Source organism: Camelus ferus, chromosome 22 (assembly GCF_009834535.1).
Source record: "Camelus ferus isolate YT-003-E chromosome 22, BCGSAC_Cfer_1.0, whole genome shotgun sequence".
Taxonomy (NCBI): domain Eukaryota; kingdom Metazoa; phylum Chordata; class Mammalia; order Artiodactyla; family Camelidae; genus Camelus; species Camelus ferus.
In genome coordinates, this window is record NC_045717.1 from 3,946,740 (window position 1) to 3,963,821 (window position 17,082).

At 53.0% G+C, this 17,082-nt stretch overlaps 1 protein-coding gene and 1 long non-coding RNA gene across 4 annotated transcripts in view; one reads left to right on the plus strand and one right to left on the minus strand.

Annotated features, from left to right (window-relative positions):
- CPLX2 (complexin 2) overlaps positions 1 to 17,082 on the minus strand; it is a 69,968-nt gene that overhangs the window by 19,618 nt on the left and 33,268 nt on the right. The window contains exon 1 of one of the 2 annotated variants that reach the window (XM_032465058.1): positions 2,420 to 2,647. The exons of the other annotated variant lie outside the window; for it this stretch is intronic. The gene's annotated coding sequence lies outside the window, so the exon portion shown is untranslated. Of the gene's footprint in view, positions 1 to 2,419; positions 2,648 to 17,082 lie in introns of those variants that run through there. 2 annotated transcript variants of the gene reach the window in all.
- On the plus strand, positions 1,203 to 6,930 carry LOC106729422. 2 transcript variants are annotated; one of them, XR_004314198.1, is made up of 4 exons: positions 1,203 to 1,269; positions 2,850 to 2,983; positions 5,539 to 5,626; positions 6,404 to 6,930. It is a non-coding gene; the product is annotated as an uncharacterized LOC106729422 (long non-coding RNA). The 2 variants fall into 2 exon arrangements; XR_001365829.2 differs by lacking the exon at positions 1,203 to 1,269 and having other exon boundaries at positions 2,736 to 2,983.

Genomic DNA, 17,082 nt, shown 5'->3' on the forward strand with positions numbered 1-17,082 from the left:
TTAAGTTGGAGTGGGAAGAAAGACTTCGAAGCTTAGAGGAAAATGAGAGAGATGTTGCCTCTACTTCTTTACCTCCTCCCTTCTTCTCCGACTCACAACGACCAGGAGTATCATGTCCTTAAATGGGAATTCCCTGAATGATGTCCAGAGGGGGCTTAGAGTTCAAGCTCAAGGACAGGAGGAATTTTCCACCCGCAAATCTAAAAATGGCTGCTCTGGGCCACTCCATCTCCAGTTGTTTTTTTCTGGCAGAAGAACAAAATGAAACAAAACCACATGTCATTTGGCAAATAAACAAGGGGTTGGAGAGGTCTTGGGAAGATGAAGCCAGTGAAAAGCTGAAAGGGTTGACAAGGAAGGAATTTTCATGTACTGAGTCTCTCACTGTGGTATGTGATTGAATCCCCACCCCAGTGCCTCTGTTACCTCAAATGTCCTCACCTTTACTTTATATTCAGATCACGATACTCACACTCAGAGAGGTTAAGCGCCTTGTTCAGGGTAACACAGCTGAGAGGTGGCGGCATCAGCAGTACTGGAACTTGGTATGTCTCTACAGGGGGCCACATTTTCAGAGGGGAACTAGGTGGCTTTCTGGCAGCCAAGCCGGGGTCTGCAGGGCAACTGGTCCAAAGTGTGAGTGACCCTGTCAGGGCACCTCTATGGGGACCTTGTCATAAACTGGTCCTTAATGGGCTGAGTGTTCCAAGTCTGAAGGTGATCAAAAGTGATGGGGGCTGTAGGTCAGGGCCCTGGACTTCTGCCCTAAGAATTTAAAGTTAAAAAAAACCCAAAACACAGCAAACCCCTCTGTGGCTGTCCTTTGCTCGCTTCTGCTCAGTTCAGCTCAGCCTGGCTCTTAACGCCAGCCGTCTAACCATCGCTCCTGCCTCTGCTCTTGCCTTCAGATTGACTTTCTAACTGGCTTCCAGATCCGCAGGAGAATCATAGCTTTCTAAAACATGGGCCTGATTGCATCATCCCCCTCCTTAAAGCACATGGTGGTCACAGCTTATTTTGCCAGCTAGCACCCACTCCTCCCTCGAGTGGCATCAGCTTTGGAGGAGCCAACCTGTGTATTTCACTTGGAGCCACGGACGGATCACGTGACTGGGCTAAGCCAATCAGCGCGTAGGTCTCCCCGGCCCCTCCAGATCAGTGCAGGGATAGTCACACGACCGAAATCGGACCAGTCCGGGCCAGAGACACTCACCTCTGGGACTTCTGCTTGAGCTAAGGGAAATGGACTCTCTTTTAAGCTTTACTGAGGTATGAATTGGGCTTCTCGGGAGTTAACCACATGGAGCCTCAGAATGGGGATCAGCTCAGAGCAGGTAGAGCCAAGAAAAGGAGAGGGAGAAACTCTAGCCTGGTAACATTGTTTCCACCTTGGATCAAGCTGTGCCTACAGCTCCCCCGGGTCTTGTCGTTTTTTATTAGCCAATAACCGCCCCTTCCTTTTTGTTCTCCTTAAAGCCGCTTTAAGTGGCTTTAGTTTTTTTCTTTTCCTTGCAACCTAAAGATTCCTAACTGACACAAAAATCCTTTAGCGTCTTCTGGTTGCCTTCAGGAGAAGGTACAAATCCTTTAAATTGGCCCTTAAGGCCGTGCATGATCTGAACCACGCTCTCCTATTCCATTAATAGCCACCTATGCTCCCTGGATACGCTGCCACCTGGCGTGTCTGTGCCTTTGCCCACGCCGTTTGCTCCCAGAGGGGCCTTGTCTGCTCCGTTCAGTTGGCATACTTTTATTTTGACCATCATGGCTCAGCTGGAGCAGAGAGGAGCCCCCCTGGGAAGCAAGGCTGAGTCAGGGCTGTCCTGTGTACTGCCACATGGACTGCTTCATTGCAGCATCCCCGAAACGAAACTTTACGCTTGGCGTTGGTTTTCTCGTCCGACTTTCTCCCTAGATTTTGCACTCTTTGGGGAGGAGGGTGTCATTGAGCCTGAGGGATTCATTCACTCAGCAAATATGGACTGAGTGTCTACTACAGGCTGGGGCCTCCACTAGGTCCTGGGGACACAACAGAGAGAAAAATAACTCCACAAATTCCCATCTTGTCTGATGGGGAAGCAGATGCTGCTCGAGTAAACACACACGTGGGCCCAATCATTTCAGAAGGTGGTGGGGCCGTGGTGTAGTAAGACCTGGGGAAGCTTGCTCCTGCCTCTGGGCTGAGCCTAGAGAAGGTCCAGGCTCAAGGCAGACCCTCAGAAAGTGTCTTTTTCATGAATGAACAGGGAACATCCCCAGACACCCTGGTGCCCCTCAGCCTTCCTTTGTGACTATCACTCAAAACGCTACCAGAACCTCTTTGTTAGTGATTTAGTCCCCATTTCCAGCCTGCACCCCCTCCTGGGGGGGCGGAGTCACTGTTACGTAAATGATATTTGTATATGTGTGAGACGCTTACCTTTCCCGATGGAAGCTGAACAAAGCAAGACTCTCTTTGACTTCCCGGTGCGGCTCCATCCCCGTCTCGGTCCAGCCTCAAGAAGCGGTGTGCTCCTCTGCCCGACTTTGATCTTCCCAGTCCTCACTCTTCCATCTCCCTCCCCAGGCCTGTCGCCAGCCCTTTGATCATCTCTGTGACTCTCCTCTGGGCTTTATCTGGCTCCATTAAGATGATGACACTTCTTCCTGCTTGTGTCACTCCCATGCTCAAAGGCCTTCGATGACTCACTATGGCCGACAGCGTCAAGTCCAGACCTGCGAGGGCCCCCCTTGCTCTGCCTTCTGCCTCCTTTGCCAGCCTGTTTACCATGATTCGTCTCCTATGTGGTGCTCCCCGCTGTAGCGCCCTCAACATCGCTGATCTTCATTTTCTTCCTCTATTAATTTAGGCATCCTTGGCTGTCTCCTCCCACTGGGATTGTAAGCTGTTTGAGAGCAAGGACTTTGTCTTCCTCATTCCTGAATCCCCAGCATCAAACCCGAGGACTTCCTCATTGTGAACGTCCAACAACTATTTCCAGAGGTAAAATCTGTGCATGGCATTGCCCTGCCTCCTGGGGGTTGAAATGGCTTGTCCTTGGCACATGGGCCGTCAGGGCCCCATCGCAGGTGGGGGGACTTGCAGACCTCGGCTCCTTGCTGGGCCACAGATGACAATAACAGTGCGGGCAGTCTCATTTTAATCTTGTGCTTGCCCCCTTTTTTGCATTTCTTAGTCCAAACACCAAACCCCAAGAGTTCCTTCCACACTTTGGCCCCATCACTATGGTATTTTGTCATGGGGATGTTTTTGGTGTTATTTGCTATGGTGACACACATTTTGGCCTGTTTGGTGTCTCTTTGGCATCTTGTTTCCCCCTACTTTCAGGCCTTATGGTCTGGGTGGGGCTGACTCCATGCCCCACTTCCATGGGTGGGTGGGCATTAGACTCCCAGCCAGCCAATCAGCACACTGTTAGCTCTGGCCACCATGATTGGCTGAGGGTTGGCAAGGGATACAAACTAAGCCAATGAGAGTCAGCTCTGGGACTTTAGCTGGAACCAGTAAGAAAGAGGCTTTTTATTTCTATGGGATTTGCAAGGCTGGCAGAATGTGGGCCTGAGCAGCTGGACCTTTTTGCCACCACCCAGAGAGAGCCTGCCTGAGAGTGATGCCAACACAGAGAAGAGCAGAGCCAAGAGAAGGGAGGGAGGCAAATTCCTGATGACAGCGTTTGAGTGTCCAGATCCTGATGTGCCTTTAAGCATCATCGGCTCGTGTACTCTTCCATTATGTGACCAGTAAATGCCGTCTTTCTATTTAAGCGGCTTTAATGAGGTTTCTGCCTTTGTCACCTGTGAGGGACCTGCTGACATCTGTGACACTGGGGCTGTATGGCTCCCCTTCAGTGAACTTCTAACCACACAGGCTCTGGGCTGAAAGGACCCTCTGCTTAATACTGTCACATTCCAAGAAGGAGCTGATCATCCTGGTCCCAGTTTTCTGTCTTGATGTGTCTTCCTGTCTCTTCTCATCTGTGCAACGTGGTCCCTGTGGTCATGTTGACTTAAGTGAGAGAATGAGCTCACATCGTGGGTCCTTGCTCAAAGCTTTGCCAAAGCTCAAACTTCATAGCCACAGATCCCAGTTCATATATCCATACCCCCTCAAAAATGTACATATTTTTGGCCAGGATCTCTGCAGTCTCACCCTTGAGTGGCATCTGCATTCTTGGGCCGGTGCCATCCCTTTCTGGCGATTTGTCTGCAGCTCGTTTGTCAATTGGAGTTGGAACATTTGCCCGTCAGAGCGGTGCCTCTGGCGCCCCTAATTCTAAAGAGCAATTTGGGAGCAAGACTTTCCCTGCGGTCCTCCTCAGTCAAGGCTGAGGCTGAGGCTGAGGCTGCCTCAGACGTTCCGGGCACCTCCTTTTCATCTCTGAGCTCTCTCCCAGAGCGGTGCTCGTCGAGAGTCTTGCCGGTCCTTTGTCTGACCTCGTTCCATTTGATGGGTTTGAAAGACCTCTGGCTCTTGGCCCCACGGTGCTTCTCAAGGTGACTTTTGGGATGTCTTTGGACTGTATCATTTCAAGGGCTCACTGCCCCAAGTAAGCTTCCTGATTCTAAGTCACCAGTTTTCAAGGGTTTTCTGAAAGATGTTCTTTTCCTTGCAACAGCCCCCAGGACATCCCTCTTCAGCTTGCTGTTTGATTTTGTCTTGTTTTGTTTCTCATCACCATGGTCAGACCACACTGGGCTATGGTTGGAGGAGGGAGGTTCTGTGCAAGGTTGATGGGGCTCATAGAAGGCTCCACCATCTCGATGCCGACACCTCAACACGTGGCTTCCAGGGTGACTGTGGCGGAAAGGGAGACCTGGAATGTCACACAGGTCCCCATGGCCCCTGCTGGGAGGTGATCTCGTGGGCAAGCTTCTGTTTGCTTCTCCAGATCCACTCCCCCCACTCCCCACCCAGCTCTGGGCCCAGAAGGCCCATCCATATGGACCAACTGACAGGCTCTCTTTGCCCCTGGGCTTCTGGTTGGGTTTTATCATTGGGAGTTACTGGCAAGAACTGGAGGATTGGAGGCAGGTGAAGAGCAAGATGAGAGTGTTCCTTGGCTGAAAGCCACTGCTCCTGTCAAGTGGTCCTTCCCATCTCTGTAACCTCTCCAAGCTTGGCAACCACTCCCTCCTTGCCCTTTGGGCTTAGAGGTGGTGGTGGCTCCCCACCAATCCTGGCCCTGGGGAGCTGCACTGTCCCTGTGGGACCTGCCTGTTCTGCCTGCACCTTCATGAAGCTCTCCTCCAATGGCCCACAGGAAGGGTTCCATGTGTCCTGCCAGATTCTCACTGATAATCGACACTGCTGCTCACCACTCATTGGCCAGACCTAGTACACTTGGACTCACTGATTACTTGCCCTTAAGGAGAAAAGTAAGCAGGATGTGGGTGTGCTCTGGCCATCCCCCCCTCAGGCACATGGCTCCCAGTCCTTGGCACGAGCACCCTGGGATCCTGGTAAGGTCTTTCCAGATGAGTTCCCGCACGTCTTAGGGTGTATCACCTTTCTCAGCTCTTTCAAATCTTCTCTCCCAGGGCACAGCAGAATGGAAAGAGCTGTCCTGACCGTGGACTTCGGGCAAGTCAGCCTCCCTCTCGGATCCTACGTTTCCTCATTTGCAAGGTGGGGTAGTGCCTCTTTCTGCGGACATACTGCAGAGCTGAGATAGTGCATACATGGCCCTGGCCCAGGGAGGGATGCAGGAAATGACAGCGAGAATTCACCATCACACCCCTGCCTTGGAAAGATCAGCATCTATGCACTCATTTAACACCGTTTCTTGAGCACCTGCTCAGGGCTGGGAACATCTCGGTGCTGGAATAGGGGTGGACAAAACAGAAGAAGGTCCCTGCTTCGTGGGTTTCTGGTGGGAGTGGACAGGCAATTAACAAGTACATGGGAAAACAGATAATTCAGAGAGTGGTGAGTGCTCTGAAGAAACAAAACTGGGCGATGTGAGGAAAAAAAGATGGGGTGGGGGGTGTCTGGGAAAGCCTTCTGGGGATGACACTGGAGCTTGACCTGAACGTGTAAAGATCTGGGGCAGAAGATAGAGCCCAAGATGGTGTGAAAGTGGTCTGTTCCTCGGACAGAATGGAGCCCATGTGGAGGGGAGAGTGGGGAGCGAGGGGCAGAGCAGTAGGACCTGAGGTCAGAGAGATGGGCTGTCCCAGTCTTTTGGGTCCTTGTCAGCCACACTGAGGGGCCTGGATGATACTGAACTGGGACGGCTCCATTCACTGGGAGGTTTCAAACAGCAGATCAAACCCACAGTGAGTCTTTGGTGGGTTTTTTTCTGTCCCCAGTACCAAGTTTTCTGATCTCATTAGTCCGGGCAATTTCTTTAACAAACTGAGGGCCTCTGTTAAGGATCTAAGCACATGCCTCCCTCACTTCTAGGGAAACTGAAGGCCATGGTCCCTGGGCCAGGCCCTGGTCCCCCAGAGGGAGGTCACCGCTGCCCGACTCCAGCCCCACGAGCCTGCTGTGCACCGGTACGGCCTTGCGCGAGTGTGACTCCCTTTCCTGGCTCCATCTCCCAGAGAGCCTGTTGAGATCATCTCTGATCTGTAGATGAGGAAACTGAGGACCCAGCGTCTCCCGCTCCCTCCTCACCTCAGGATGTCTCCCGCTCTCCTGCAACAACCCACACGACATCCTGTAAATAACTGCATGTTCCCGACACCTCTCCTCCTTCTCCTTGGAAACCTGCTCTCTCTTTGGACTCCGGTTGTTAGATTCCCAGTGTGGCTCACTGCTGAGTGTGGCGGGAGCTACAGTGTTGCCTCTGAAGGCCTGGGACGGGGCCCCGGCTCCTTCCTTCACTGGCTGGGTGACCTTGGGCAGGTTGCGCCACCTCTCTGAGCCTCAGTTTCCCCACCTGAAGCTGGGGCAGGGACGGTAACTAATATCGTGATGGAGATTAAATGAGGACCTGTAAATAAGGGCCTGGCTGAGTGTGGGACACACTCAGGGCGCTTCATAAAAGCGAGTTTCCTCTTTCGTCAGTTCTCCTCCTAGATGCTTTGGGGTTGGGGTGGGGGGAGGGCAGTGTCCAACGCCTGCAGGGCCAGGCAGGTGACAGACAGGGGGCGCTGCTGGGCTCCTTGGGAATGGCCTGGAAAGAAGCCGGCCTCCTGATCAAACCTGCACAGAGCCTTTCCCCTGGGGGGAGCTGGTCACCAGGAGGACGTGACCTGGGTGGTCCAGGGGTCTCTAATGCCCTCTCCTAAGAGCCCCCTCCAACTCAGCTGACCACACGTCCCCTAGATTGCAGGATCTACTTACTTAGATTTCCTGCCACCCCAAATTTGCAAATTTACATCTAATTTCACCAAGTGGAAGGGCTAAGTCAAACGTGACCTTTCACTGGCTTTCGGTGGATGTTTGGAAAGAAGCAGGAAGGGACCTTACCTGTGGGAAGGGAGGAATCAGCACGACCCCTGAGGTGCAGAGTCTGTGGGATGATGGCACTAACAGACACTGACTTTGCTGAGCTACTGCGTGCCAGCTGCTGTTCCGTGAGATTTATATGTATGACCTTGTTCAAGCTGCACAGCCACCTTATGGGATGTTACCGTTATGCCCATCTCACAGATGAGGAAAGAGGCAGAGAGAGGACAGGAGATTTGTCAAGGTCACACAGCAAGAAGATGCCATTAAGGATTTGCATCCGGGCTGTCTGGTCCTGAAGTCTGCACTCATCCCTCTGCTCTTATGACACCAGGATGTCTGCACGGGAGATGGGGCTCACGCCAGGGCTGGGTGCCGGCTGAGGAGACACTGAGTGATTATTCACATGGCCAGCGTGTCACTGACTGCTGCGGCTCAGTCGCCCCGTGTCTCTGTGTAGTTGCTACAGTAGACAGAATCTGTCTTGTTTTGTCCTGTACAGCATCCGAGTATTCCTTTGAGGACCCACCACCCTTCCATTGTTCTCTGGCAGTGTGGTTTGAGTGGAGTCCTCCAGTCTTCTTTCCCTCAAGCTCTAGGGATTGGTATGTAACCCAGGCCTGGGATTTAGGGATGGATTTGCGACTCAAGATGGTCCGGGGACACTCAGTCCTGCAGCTTGTTTTGGAAATATTAGGAAAATGCTCCTTCCGTTGGAGTTACTGGGCTGAAAAAGTGTGAGCCTGGAGCTGCAGGGTCATGCTGCGGAAAGAGCTTGCCTAAGGGGGAAGCCAAGCCAGAGAAAAACAGAACTGATAGACAGAGAGAGAGAGAGAGAGAGAGAGAGACAGCCTCATGACTGAGTGCCTGATTCCTAGATCAAGCCCTTCCTGAAATCTGAAATCTGCCCTTGAATTTTTCAGTTACACAAACTCATACAGCCCTTTTTGGTCCTTAAGCCATTCTGAGGAATTTTTCTATCCCTTGCATCTAAAATAGGATTGACTGGCACTGTGCCAACTACTCTATGTATGTCATTGCATCCAGTTCATGAGATTGCTGACATGGTGTCCATCATGCAGATGAGGGAATCGAGGCGCAGAGAGATTTATTATATTGGCTGAGGTGTTAGCTGGTACGTGGGATTAGACCTCACGCATTTCGACTCTAGACTGCACCCTGATCCCTCTGCCATATGGTGGAAGACTGGTTTTACCCCCTAAATATCTCCTGTAATCTCTGTTCCCCAGATCTCATCCAACTGCTCTCCCTGCTTCTTCTCTGATTCCCTTTAATCCCCACTTCCTCCGGGAAAGAAGCCTTCCCCGGCTACACCCTCAGACTAAGCTCTGTTTCCTGGTGGGCATTTTTATGGCACGATGTACTTTTTCTTCTTAGCTCCACCGAACTTCAGTAATGATTTGTTCCTGGTTTATCTCCTCCACTGGGTGGGAGTCCCACGGGGGCAGAGATGACGTCTGCTTGGCCATTGCTGCAGCGCCGATGCCTGGCACGGTGCCTGGCCCGTGGTGGGCCCCTGGTGAATGTTTGCTGAAGACATGAATCGTGCAGTTTTTCACTCCCACTGTGACCGGAGATCGCTGTGCACCTGTTTGACTCCAGTGTTGTATCACTGCGACCCTGCAAAGTTTGCTTGTGCTCTGCTCTGCTGTAGGGCACCTGTGATCTCAGATGTTTATGTACCTTTGTATACATACTAGACAGTGACTTCCTTGAATTCTGCGGTAGGGTCTCCAACCATCATCCCTTGAATAGTAGTAATAACAACAACAACAGCTTAAGGAATAATAATGAGCACTTACTATCTGCTAGGCACAGTGCTGAGGTTCACACATGCATTGCCCCATTTCATCCTTATGTCGACTGAATGCGTGTGAACTGTTATGATCCCATTATACTTAAGGGCAAACTAAGGCTCAGAGAGGTTGTGTGGCCTCTTTTGCTTCTCCAGTTTGAGCTGAGGTTCTGTCTCACGCAATCAAAAGAGAACTTGCTCTTGACTTTAATGGGGGAATGCGGGCTGGGTTGTAAGGCGGCAGGAGGAGCAGAGGCTGAAGGGGCACTAAAAGGCCGACCCAGCAGACAGAGGCCTGGCTGTACTCCGCTGCAAGGGAGAGTCTTCACTGTGAAGGGCAGAGGAGCAGGGCTTGGAGGGAAGAGCTTAGCGATGTTGGAGAAAGGGCGCCAGGCATGACGCTGGAGAGCCTGGGTTCCTCCCCACCGGCCCCAGCGCTGCCTGGCTGCGTGGCCTGGGGCAAGGCACTGCCCTTTTCTGAGCCCACACTGCAGGGCTGATGCCAACCTTGACGTAACCCTGGAACTTGCCTAGCGAGGGCCTGACATGGAGTAGCAGGCACCGGGTATGGGGTGCCAGCCACGCACCGGGGCTGCTGTAAGCTCTTCATCTGTGTCAATTCAGTGACCCACCCACGAGCCCCGGGAAGTGGGCCCAGGGTGACCTCGCTCTGCAGAGGAGGGGCCTGGGTGGGCAGGGCAGCCACTTGCTCGGGGTCACCCAGCACGTGTGATGCAGCTGGATCTGAGCTCTGGCTGTGTGGCCCCAGACACCACCCCGCTCTTCTCAAGGAGTTTGAGCTTAGGTATCAGTGGGAGGTGGGAGTTGGGTCAGGTGGGCAGTTGTTTGCTTTGAAGTGTAGCCTCCTTGGGGTTCTGAGTTTCCGTTTTCGTGGTTTTTACCCTCAAGATTCTGACTCTCCTTCTCCCTGGCGCGTCTCAGGGGCAGTAGACAGACATCCGTCTGCAAAACTGCGGTGGCCTGTGCTGCTGCTGGGGCCCAGAGACAAGCAGGACCCCGCGCCCAGCCCATTCAGCAGGAGGAGGGGTGCTGGGCCTGGTTTCTCAGGGGTGCCACCAGTGACTTCCGGTGACACCACGTGGGGCTGGTGCCAGGCATAGCCCAGAGGTGAGGAGCCCGCCTGTGCCAGCCTCGCTCGCTGGAGTGGCACCTCCATGGGCTTGTCTCAGCTACATACCACCTCTGCTGTTTACGTAACATCACCCTCTAATTCCACTCACTTGCAAACATAAAACCCTTCATTGCATTTATTTAAAAAGGAAACCTCATCTTGCCACTTCACAACGGAATCCCAGTGTCACTGGCTGTAATGGAGGGTAAAGGTGCCCATGCACGTGATGGAAAGGAAACGCATGCGGATGTCCAGCTCCGTCCAGCTCCGTGCTCTGGGGCTTTGGCGCTGCCCTGAGTCTGGGGCTTGAATCTCTCATCAATGAAAGGGAGGGAGCTACTGTTAGACACCCAGCCTGAGACTTACTCATAGACGCCAACTGAAACATTGAAAGAGAACCGAAAAGGAGGAGTAAACTCCTCAGCGAACAACTTGTTCTTTTTTAATTCTTTTGGATTTTTTTGAAGTTTTAATTTTTATCTCAAAGATCACAAAACCAGTCAAGTTCATTTTGAACTTGTTTTCTAGGAAATAATAAAATTGAGAAAATACAGCATTCATTTATGAAAACTATGACAGATTTAAACGTACACAAAATTAGAGAGAACAGTATCATGAACTCCCATATGCCCATGATTTACTCTTTAAGGTGGTACCCACCACACCACCTGCAGACACCATGGGCCCCAGGCTTCTGTGCCCAGGAAGATGCCAGCAGACACCTTAACTGCCCACCCTGTCTTCTCTGGGGCCACTCTCACTTCCCCTCCGTCCTCAGCTCCCTTTGGCCTCAGCTCCTCCAGCACCAAGGAAGCAAAGACCTTGCAGCAAGGTTGCAGGACACAAGACCCCAGGTTGAAATGGCTTTCCTTGTAGCCAAGTGGGAAGGCACTTTGTCTCTTTGACTCTCAGTGTCCCTATCTAGAAAATGGGGATAACAATTCCTATTTCTGGGGCTGTTTGGGAGATTAAAATGAGATGCTCTGTGTCAGGATGACTTTGCATTGTGCCCGGCACAATGAGCAGGGATGCAGCCAACATCCCTTCCTGCCCTTGGATCCGGATCCAATCAAAATTAGGAACTCTGCCTCAGTTTTGCCTGAATTTCATTTCCTCTCTCGCAGGCTCTTTCTTTTCACCTAGAAACCCTGACAGCCTTGGACTCAGATCTTTTCTCCTTCATCCCCTCCAGGGTCAGATCGCCTCTCTGAGCCTCAGTTTGCTGGTCTTTAAAATGGCAACAGTAGCGGCCACCTCATCAAATTACTGAATGGGCAAGAAAACACTGTCTCTGGTAAAGTTTTGTCCACGTGCAAAGATTGAGTTTTATGACTTGTAACCCTCTGGGATGGGAGGGTTATTGGCATGTTCCTGGGATTGAACTGCCCACACCCTCAGGGGAAATGATCTGAGTTGAGCGCACATGAAAGACTTCCTAAGTTCACCACAGGCTGTGAGCTGATGTCTCTGTTGAGGGGAATGTCATGGGCTCCAGCTGAAGCGGCTTCTGTTTTTAGCTGGAACCGTTGCCTCTGAGTCCCCACCCCCCAACCCCATGTGGAAAAAAGAAACGTGGGGCAGAAATAGCCCGTCCCAGGGGCTGCCCATGAGAAGGGCTTATTTTGACTCAGGATGCTGTAGAAGCTGTGGCAGGCTTGTCAAAATACATCTGCCTCTTCCTGAGCGGCCCACAGATCCCCAGACTCACGCCAGGACCAGAGCGTGGCTGCCAGACGTGTACATCTGGAACCAGGCCCCTGGGAGCTGGGGACAGGCCTGGCTTTGTTTCCAACAATAACCACCTCCCAAGCACTGGAGGACAAAAAATAGATCTCTTCTGCCAGCGGCGTGAAGGAACCCACCTGGGTCTCAAGGTTTATTTATCTCAGTGGTCCCTGGGGCTGGGAAAGGACCTGGCAGGGCCTGGGAATTGGATGAGGGAGTGTCCACAGCCCTTCTTCTGTGGACCTTACAGAGGAGGCTGCAATGGGGATTGATATACCCATTTTGCAGGTGGGAAGGCTGAGGCCCCAGCCATGAAGTGACTTCTGGTGATGAGATCTCACTCCAGCCCCCTGTATCCTCATCTCTAAGCCTTCCCCTGCACCTCCAGATGCTGCTGTCTCTGCCTGGGGTGCCCTTCCCCCTCTTACAATGGTTCACAACTCAGGACACGCATCTCCTTCTCTGCGCAAAGTTGGTCCCTGCCTCGTTGGGACTTTATGTGGGCTTTGAGGTGGCCTGCCTGGTGACTTGAAACAGCTGCTTGTCTCAGAGAGGGCAGAGGTATCTCTGCAGCACTGTTTACTGAATGAATAAATGGCATGGGAGAGTTTGATCGAGGGCTCCCCAACTCAAACCACAGGGGCAAACTGAGTGCCCCATTAGGGAAGAGAGGATAGAGGCCCCCTAACCTGAGGATGGCTTCGGGGAGACAAGAAAACTGGCTCATGGCTCCAGAGTGGTACAGCCACCTGCCCACAAGATGCCCCAAACTGGACTCGTTCATCTCTCACCAGATCTGTCATAGGTGTCGGCTCTGCCCTGGTCAGGGTGGATGTCCAGATTGGAGTCCAGACTACTCAACCTGTGCCATCTCTTGCCTCCCTCCCTCCCTCCCTGCTGCCTGTGGATTCCTTAAGCCTCACCAGCTCCCCCTGCACCACAGCCCAGCTTCCTAATATGTTCCCCCACCCCCACCCGGCTCCCTGGGCGCCATCCTCATTCACACCCCTTGATTGGGGCTGACTCACAGATCCTCTGTGAGCTCAGCTCTGACCACGCAGCGGTGACCCTGCTCCAAGCAGTTAGCAACTCACTCCTTTCTCTGCTGGCATTTTTCTAGTGGTTTGTGCAGGTATTCACGGGGGTTCTGTCAGTAAGGGAGCCCCTGGTCAAGTGAGTGGGGATTGCTGGGCTAATTGAAGTCAAACAGATCTTTCCCCACAGGAACGTTCGGGGCCTTTGATGTGCTATTTGGATTGTGACTCTCAGAGAGGCGACATCACGTGTGGCACCTCTAGAGCTTATTTGATCGTGGAACCTGTGGATGTGGCCCATCCAGGGAAGGGGTGTTCTGAGGGATGTGCTTCGGGAAAGGCCAGTCTGTTGACCAGAGCTGAAGCGCCTTGCCTTGGCGGTCAAGGTCCTTCACAGCATGGCCCAAGTGTACCTTTCCAACTGCTGCTCTGGCCAGTCCACTAACACCCAGAAAGTCCCGGCCAAAGAGAACCCCCAGATGCTCCCCGTGCCTGCTGCGGCTTTCCTGCCTCTGTCTGCCACCCACGCATCCTCCTGCCAGCTCACTCTTTCCGTCCGTCCAGAGCTGCCTCTTCTTCAAGGCCCAGCCAGAATGTCAGCTCTCCGCAAGCCTTCCCGAGTGCCTGGAGCATGAAGACCTCCGGCCCTCCTCTCACCCCATGGCCCAGAAATCTCACTGCCCTTGGGTCATTCTGAGTGTGACGTGATTATAAGAGAATCTTTGAAGCCACCCTAATTTTGCTGAAAAATCATTTGCAAACTTGAGTATTTGGATCAGCTGTAGTGCACGCCCCTCACTCAGGATGCGTGTCTGACACAGCTTGCTGTGGTGGTTGTGGCCGCCGTGCAGACAGCGCATCCCCCAAGGGCGACATGCGTGTACATGGGGCACTGGGAGCCCTTGATTCATGCGGCAGATGGAAGGCAGGCAGAGCCTCGCTTCTGATGCTCAGTCACATATCCATTCTCCCTAAAGGGATGAATTTAACATTCCAGGAGGGGACTCCCGTTTACTGAGAGCCCACTGGGTGCAGGGCACTGTCTTTGCTGCTTTACACATGTCATGTCACCTGATGGCCAGAATGGTGCCAGGAGGGAGCTCCCCGGAGGACCAGAGGCGTGGAGTGTTTGAGGGACCAGCCTGAGCTCACACAGGCAGAAAGTGACAACTCGGAGACGTGAACCCAGCCGAGGGCAGTGCCAACGCCTGGCTTCTCTGATAAGGTCCCTGATCACGATTCACATCAATGGGCTTCTCTTCCGGGAGCCTCCCTTCATCTCTCGGAGGAGGCTTCCCACACTCAGCCAGACCCCCTCCTCCCCAAGACAGGGAGCCCCTCCAGGTCAAGCTTTATTTGTCTTCGCACTAGCATAGAGTTTGGCTGCATGCAGCGGGTCGTGTGCATGAGGTGAGGGATAAATATTTTGAGGGCCAAGGAAGATTCTGGGCTTTTGCGGGAATATCCTAGGAAGATGCAGGCTGAGGTCCAGTGCTCTGAAACCCACCCACCATCGTGCATTACTATGGAATGAGCAAGTCCATCCCTCTCTTCCTGGTTCAAGGGTGGCTGGCCGGCCAGATGACTAAGGGCACCACTTCGAGCCGCAAACAGCCAACTGGGGGTGGCTGGTGACAACGGACAGGTCAGCCCTACGGAAACAAGCACACTGACTAACTGCCGTTCTCTGTTGATACCTGCGGAAAGGTGAATGTGCTTACACTCTGCACAGCAGTATCAGTTGGTGTGAAAACACACCAGCATGGTCTCCCTGGCATGCGGAGGAATCCTGAGAAAATGCAGATTAGATCATTGCACAGCTCTGTTTAAAACCTCCCAGTAGCTTGGAATAGAACCACCTCACTTAAGATAGAGTGCACAATCGTTTCCTGGGCTCCCAGGCCCCACATGAACCGGGCCCTCCTCCCTCTGCCCTCTTGCCCACCACTCTCCCCTCACTGGCCATGCGGACTCATTGTCCTTGAGCTGCCAACTTTGTTGCTGCCCCAGGACTTTTGCATTTGCCATTCCCTCTGCCTGAAACACCTTTCCCCGCCGTCCTTACCTGACCAGCTCCTTCCTGGTGTTCATGTCTACCTCAAACATCCCCTCCTCGAGGAGACCGCCCCTCTTTCCCCCTATCTCAGTTCTGTTTAAATGAGGATGTCAGAAGGGAGGGACTATCTCAGTGGTACCGTGCATGCTTAGCATGCACAAGGTACCGGGTTCAATCCCCAGTATCTCCTCTAAAAGAAAGACAAATAAATAAAAAATTAATTAAATGAGGATGTCATTCCCTATCTCATTTAATGAGACATTTTGGTTTAATGGTCATCATAGCACCCGCCACGGTCTGAAATGATTTTATCTTTTTTCTGTTTATATATGTTTGTTCACGGGTGTATGGTTTGTCTCTTCAACTAGAATAAAATCTCTGTGAGGGCAGGAACCTCCTTGGTTCTGTTTAGTGCTGTGTTCTGTCCTCGTAACAGCCACAGCCAGCAAAAGGAGACCAGTCAGAGGGTGGTTTAGAATTCAGGCTCTGGGGGTGACGGCCAGGGTTCAAATCCCAGCCCTGCCACTTACTGGAATGTTACACCCCCACTTTACAGATGAGGAAACTGAGTCACGAGAAGGTTAAGTAACTGCTCAGGGGCACACAAAGCACTCAGGTGGCCCTGGGGTCTCAGGCCCCATTAGCTGGGGGGGCCTGGACAGCACTGGGGTAGAAGCTGGTGACCTGGGGAGTTTGAAGCCCATGTCCTCACCCTGCTGCCTGCAGCCCCCTTGAGTCACTGCCTCCTTTACTCACCATCGGACATGTCGCCAGCCCACCCCCAGGGGACCAGAATCTGCACCACGTGGTCCCAGCTCCCTAACAGGACTTTGGTCCCTCTGGTACCTCCCCCCACCCTCTCCAGCCTCGGCTCTGATCTGTGTCACCTCACTGCACAGAAGCTCTCAAGAGCTTCTCCCAGCTTTCCAGGTGAAGTCCCACCTCCTCCACACGGGGGCAAGGATCCCTGCAAGTCCAGTGCCTGCGGCCCTCTAGAGTCTCACTCCCCGAAGCCCCCGCCCCAGCCAGCCTGTGGGTTGTTTGAGGGCGGGCCCTGCCTGAATGTCTCTTTGGCCCCAGGACCTGGCACTAAGCAAGCACTGAAGATGGTTGTTGAATGAATAAGCGGTAATCATCAACCCTGCAAGGCAGTTGCCAGGTAGAGATTGGGAGCAGCACTGCTGGCAGCAGTGGCCAGAAAAGCTCGCTGACCGTGAGATGGCCCAGCCTCGTGGGGCACTGCCAGCCAGGGGGCTGGGGGTCCCAGGCAGGGCTGGAGGCACCCCGTCCTCCACGGCCGTTGCCCACGACCCTCTCTTTCCCCTGCTGACTTGCTGGGCTTTGGGACGCTGGGGTTACCTCTGTAGTGATTGGTACTGAGTGATTGGAGCCTGTCTGCATCTGGGTAAGTTGTGCAGCCCCCGGCTCATGCCCCTCCTGGGGTGGAGGGTCTAAGGCTGAGCATGGCTTCCCACTCTGTCTAATCCTGCCCTGGACCGAGGTGAGGGCAGAGGACGCCTATCTGAGGCTCAGGGGGCGCTGGGGACTAGCTTCCCAGAGTCTCTGCGACTCTAAGGGGAAGGTCACTGGACTTGGTGTCCTATAGACCTGGGTTCAAATCCTGGCTCCCCAGCTGCAGCTGCAGTGCTGAGCTGGACGTGTGTGGCGAGAGGCAGGGGTGTGAGAAAACGCTTTATCATTGCAAAGGGGCTAATGCAGCTCAGAAGAGGTGCAGCCACTATAGAAAACAGTATGGAGATCCCTTAGAGACTAAAACAGAGTTGCCATATGATCCAGCAGTCCCATTCCTGGGCATCTATCCAGAGAACACTCTGATTTGAAAAGACACCTGCACCCCAGTGTTCACAGCAGCACTATTTACAAGAGCCAAGGCATGGAAGTAACCTAAATGTCCATCAGCAG